The sequence below is a fragment of the Sus scrofa genome, chromosome 4 (assembly GCF_000003025.6).
Source record: "Sus scrofa isolate TJ Tabasco breed Duroc chromosome 4, Sscrofa11.1, whole genome shotgun sequence".
Taxonomy (NCBI): Eukaryota; Metazoa; Chordata; class Mammalia; order Artiodactyla; family Suidae; genus Sus; species Sus scrofa.
The window spans coordinates 127,133,119-127,139,118 of record NC_010446.5 but is presented as its reverse complement, the minus strand read 5'-3'; the positions used below and the strand labels follow the sequence as shown (position 1 = coordinate 127,139,118).

At 52.8% G+C, this 6,000-nt stretch overlaps 1 protein-coding gene across 1 annotated transcript in view; it reads left to right on the top strand.

The window, feature by feature from the left end:
• LRRC8B (leucine rich repeat containing 8 family member B) overlaps nt 2,503-6,000 on the top strand; it is a 68,823-nt gene continuing 65,325 nt past the window's right edge. Inside the window, 1 exon segment of the mRNA XM_013997404.2 lies at nt 2,503-2,688. The gene's annotated coding sequence lies outside the window, so the exon portion shown is untranslated.

The following is a 6,000-nucleotide window of genomic DNA, read 5'->3' as shown; positions in this document are numbered from 1 at the left end:
AAGCAATACCGCCAATTCAGAAGCCTACTTTTGGGAGTTCCCACTGTGGCTCAGCAGAAACAAATCCGACTAGTATCCATGAAGATGAGGGTTCGAGCTTTCGCCCTGCTCAGTGGGTTGAGGATCTCATGTTGCTGTGACTACAGCACAGGCTGGCAGCTGCAGCTCCGATTCAATCCCTAGCCTAGGAAGGAACTTCCATATGCCGAGGGTGCGGCCCTAAAAAAAACAAAAACAAAAACAAAACAAACCCAGAAACCTATTTCTCCAGGGTCACCACGGAGCGTAATTTGGTTAATGAGAATTGAATAAACCCATTTATGAGCCGTGCGTCTGAGTGAAGTGGGAGCTAACACGGTGTTAATGAACTTGAGCATCTAATTTCCTGCTAATGGTGACTTGCGTCACCAAGCCTGGAGTCACTTCTCTATTCCTCCCCTCGGTGGAACTGGAGTCTTAACAGATCATGGAGTTTAACAGCTCTTATTTCGTAGTTGAAGAGGTGACCCCCATGGAGGTGACCCCCAAGTCACACAGGTGATGCTCTCGCTGTGATAGAAAAATGGGTTCTCTTCCTGGGTTTGGAAGAGAACATTCCTTTCCAGACAAAGACACTTATGGAAAATTAGACATTTAAAATGTTTAATGTCATGACTTTACAATCAAGCAGTATTTCTTATGGCACCCACCTCCCCCCCCCCGTTTCATATTCAATTCTATATACTTTTTGTCTTCCTCTCCAGGTTATAAGCAGTTTGAGGACCAAACCTAAATCTAAATAGCTCAATGGATCTGTTCATACACAGGGTCTCACACTCATATGCTCAATTAAAAACTCTATCAATGGAGTTCCCAACGTGGCTCAGCAGTTAACAAACCTGACTATCATCCACGTGGACATGGGTTTGATCCCTGGCCTTGCTCAGTGGGTTAAGGATCCAGCGTTGCCATGAGCTGTGGTGGAGGTCGCAGACGGGGCTTGGATCCTGTGTGGCTGTGGCTGTGGTGTAGGCTGGCAGGTGCAGCTCCAATTGGACCCCAAGCCTGGGAACCTCCATATGCAGAGGGTGCGGCTCTAAAAAGGCAAACAACAATGACAACAACAAAAACAGCTCTATCAGTGGAAGGAATGGAATGTTCGGTCAGCCTTTCTTCCGAGACTCAGGAAGAAGACAGCTGCCAACCCAGAATGGTGTGGAGGAGAGAACAGACTGCTGTCTCAGAGAAGTGTCACAAAGGCAGCCCTCCGAGTCCCTTTCAAGGGAGTTCAAACTGTAGTCTGGAACAGTCTTTGTCAGACACAACTTGGTCTCAAACAACTCAGTCGTGCCATTTTCTTTACTCCCATTTATACAAACTGACCCGAAAGGCTCCAAATGCTGAGTCTTTTATAGTCTTTATTTTATTCCTTTGGGAGGTTCCTGTACAAACTTTTTTTTTTAATGCGAATATGATTGCCATAGCAATCCAGAGATATAAATGTTGCCTAATTGAATCACTGTGTTGAATTAGCCGGCAGAAAGACTGAGTGAAATCTGGGGCGGTACCAGCTACAATGGAAAAAAAAAAAATCATTATACACACACACACAAAATACATACCAAAAAAAAAAAAAAATCTGGGGCGTGGAGGGGCGGGTGAATGTGGATGATAAAAATTTTAAGTCCCTCGAATTTCTGGGTTTGGATTAAATGTTTGTTTGTTCTGCAAGGCACATGGTAACTTTTCAGACCAAGGCCACTTAAAAGGGAAACCAGCGGGGCAGTCAGTGGATGGGGAGACAGGCATCCTCGCTTATGCGTAAAGCCAGAGCCCCTCTACCTCGCTGTTCCCCGCATCCCAAGGATAATGACCCAGGAGAGACGGATGCCCCGGGAGGCCCAGAAGCCTCACGTAAGCCGCTTAGGTCGGTACAACCGCCCGCTGCTACACATGGGCTCGGCCCTGCAGCCTTTCCAAGCAGGCTGTGGAGGGGAAGGTACAGGGATTTCTGAGCCTCAGCGGGAGGTGCTGCGGGCTCCACCCGCGCCTTCCCTTCGGGTTCAAAACACGTTTTGTAAATAACAAGTTACTCGGTGAGCACGTGACGAGGCAGTGGTCCGCCCGCAAACCCTGCACTTCCCAAGTCCCTGGCGCGGGCATCTGGACAGCCCCAAGCTGCTCTGCCGCCCCCGGGGACAGGCCCCGGTGCTCCGGGCCCCGGGAGGAGCGGTGCGGGGCAGCCTGCACGCCGGGGGCCGTGCGGCGCGGGCAGGGCGGCCCCAGGGCGCGCTCCCGGGCGGCGGCGGCGCCTCGTCTCCATCGGCGCCGAGGGGCGAGGCCCCGGGCCCCGCGTCCCGAGGCCGGGCGAACGACCGGGCCGAGGCTGCTGCCAGTCCACCCGCGGGAGCAGCGGCCGAGGCAGCCGCTCCGCCCCCGCCGCCGCCGCCGCCGCCGCCGGCGGCCCCGCCCCGGCCCCTCCCCCTTCCCCCGCGAACTTAGTCAGCGGTTCGCGCCGCGGCGCCCCGATTGGCCGGCGGAACGCGCCGCGTCACAATGGAGCCGGTCGGAGGCGGCGAGCCGGGCAGCGCCGGGGCTTCCCGCTGAGCCCGCAGCCCAGGCGGCGAGGAAGTGCGGCGCGGGGCCGCCGCCGGCCCGCCCGGAGCGGCGCGGGGCGAGCGCGGGGAGCGCCCGGGCCGGAGCGCGCAGGTAGGTCGGGCCGGGACGTCCCCGGTCGCGAAGGAGGCGCCGAGGGGAGCCGGGAGGTGGAGGCGGAGGACCGGGTGAGCGGACGCAGCAGGTGGAGTTGGCCGAGCAGGTGCGGTTACCTGTGCCCGCCTCCCCTGCGAGCCGGGCCTAGCGGACAGGTGGCCGAGCCAGAGAGACGAGGCGGTGCTTCGCCGCCCCCTGGTCCCCGGCGGAGAGGGAGTGAGCCCCCTGAGGGCACCTCTCCTGGATGCGGGGTCATCCGGGCGGGCGGAGGGGGCGGCCGCGACCGGGCGGTCCTCGCTTTCCCCAGGAGCCTCGGAGCCGCACCTGCGTGTGCGTCCCCCCGGCGATGCGGGACCCGGGCTGGAGGCTCGTCCGCCCCCCCGCCCCGGGGGGGGAGCAGACCCCTGCGCTCAGCTCCCTGGTTGGCTCCTTTCCTCCTGCCGCTGTTTGTGAGCACTTACTCCTCTTGGGACCCCTGCAGTGGTTCGCCTGCAGTTTGATGGTGGGGTTGGCGTGTTTGAGGGAGAGGAGAGCATCTTGCGGTTCGCAGAGAGAAGCTAAGAGTTGCCCCGTCCTGGGCTGCAGCTGAGCAGGTGCTGAGCTGAGAGGGTAGAAGGGAGGAGGCTCCGTGTTGGCTCATCACCCCGGTGACTTCCCAAAGTCCATAGGTTGCTTTTGGTCAGGTGACCTTTGTGGAAGCCTTCTTTGCGGTCAGAAGGACTCCCTCTCAGCAGCTCCCTCCCCACCTTCCAAGAAGAGGACAAATCTAAATTTAAAAACAAAAACCTACCCGTGTGAACTTCCTTGAACAAGTTCGCCTTGCCAAAAACTTTTATTAAAAGTCTGTAAAAAGATAGGTATGACATTTTTTAAATTGAAGCTATGTAGCCAACTTAAAATAGGCCGTGTCCACTGCTTTCTAAGAGGAAATGAAATGGCGTGTGTCTATCAGACGAAGTCTCCTAAGCCCAAGTATTAGGCTGCAGTACCCAGAAGCAGCCAAGCTGCGGAATAATTATTTAACAATTCCAGTACCTTCCCTCTGTTCAGGCTCTGCCTCCTGAGAACCCCAAATGCTCTTGGAATTGTGAGGGCCAAAGTGACTTCCTTTGGCCCCTGGCTTCCCTAGGGGACAGCTTCACCCCTGAAGGAATATAAAATGACAGCCAGTCGCACAACAAACTGAGCCTGTGTGATTTAAAAATATAGGCCCTGGAGTTCCCTTGTGGCTCAGTGGGTTAAGGAGACGGCATTGTCAGTGCGGCAGCTCCTGTTGCTGCTGTGGCGTGGGTTCGATCCCTGGCCCGGGAACATCCACATGCTGCAGGTGCTACTAAAAAAGAAAAAAAAAAAGAAAAAGAATATAAGCCCTAACATGACTGATATTACTCAGTTCAACTAGTGAAGGGGTCAGAGTTGTCACTGAGTGTACAACTGAGTCATGGCACTTGGATCTGCTATCCACCTACTACATGTTAGAATTAAATTTACTACTCTTGGAAATTTGTTCTGTTTTTCTCTAATGGGAAAGGTGTTCCAACATGTCCCACCTAACATGAATCTTCTCACAATGGGAGAGACTTCATTTGATTAATTGTTAGGACTTGCTTTTTTAAAGCGAGTTCCCTTGGTGGCCTAGCCAGTTACAAACCCGAGAGTATCCCTGAGGATGCAGGTTCCATCCCTGGCCTCCCTCAGTGGGTTAAGGATCCAGCGTTGCCGTGGGCTGTGGTGTAGGTCGCAGGCCTGGCTTGGATGCTGCATGGCTGTGGCGGAGGCCTGCAGCTGTAGCTCCAATTCGACCCGTAGCCTGGGAACTTCAGATGCCACAGGTGCGGCCCTAAAAAGCGAAAATAAGATAAACGTGTGCTTGTTTAAGACTATTCCCCTCCCCCATTGCTGTCTCATTCTCCGGATCCTCCTAATGAAGGCATCAACATTCACGAACATGAAAGGGACCCGAATCAGTGTCACTGGAAAAGGATACCAGGTCCTCCAAGGTTTCTTTAAATAGAGGGGTTTTTTTTTTCCTTAAGTTTTATTGCAGTAGAGTTGCTTTAGCACGGTGTGCTGATTTCTGCTGGACCACAGAGTGATCCAGTTATCCATGTACACACAGTGCAGATTCTTTTCCCGCATAGAGCATCCCAGAATCCTGGGTGGAGTTCCCTGTGCTAGACGGCAGGTCCCCGTTGGCCGGTCATTCCTTATACCTCGGTGTGCATACACCAGTCCCGAACCTCCAGGCCATCCCTCCCGCCCCCACCTGTTCCCTTTGGTAGAGCAGTTTCAGGTTCACAGAAAAATGGAGAGTAAGTGCACTGAGTTCCCCTCTAGCTGCCGCCCTCATGCACAGCCTTCCCCATTCTCAGCATCCCCGGCCAAAGTGGTACATTTGATACAATCCGTGAACCTACAGTGAGACATCATTATCACCTAAAGACTGTAGATAGATTGCCCTTCACGCTTGGTGTGGTACATGCCATGGGTTTGGCCACTGTATCACAACATGTATCCACCATTGTAATATCAGGGTGCAATACTGTATCACATTGTCACTGCCTTAAAAATCCTCTGTGCTCCACCTGTTGGCCTTCCTACTTCCCTAGCTCCGGGCAACCACTGCTGCTTTGACTGTCTCCATAGTTTTGCCTTTTCTAAAATATCATATAGTTGGAGTCAAACAGTCTGTAGCCTTTTCGGATTGGCTTCCTGCACTTAGTATTATGCATTTGCGTTTCCTCTGTGTCTTTTCATGACTTGATAGCTTATTTTCTTTTTTTTTTTGGTTTTTTGTCTTTTCTTGGGCCGCTCCCATGGCATATGGAGGTTCCCAGGCTAGGGGTCTAATCAGAGCTGTAGCCGCCAGCCTACGCCAGAGCCACAGCAACGCAGGATCCGAGCTGCCTCTGCAACCTACACCACAGCTCACGGCAATGCCGGATCCTTAAGCCACTGAGCAAGGGCAGGGACCGAACCCGCAACCTCATGGTTCCTAGTCGGATTTGTTAACCACTGCGCCACGACGGGAACTCCGATAGCTTATTTTCTGAATGACATTCCCTGATCCCTCCAAGTTTTTTTAGACTGTGGGTATTTTCCTGCAGTGCCTTGAAATTGGTGATTTTTGTTTTGTTTCCTAGAGTTGACGGGTGGAAATATCTTAGTATGTAGAAGATTATTGTTTGAGGCAGAATTTTTATTTATAAACAAGTTTTTATAATTTTAAAATCCTTTTTGATGGTATCTGAGTAATTAATGTTTCCTTTTTTGTTTTTTTTACTGCCCATAAAAAAAAAAATAGCCTAT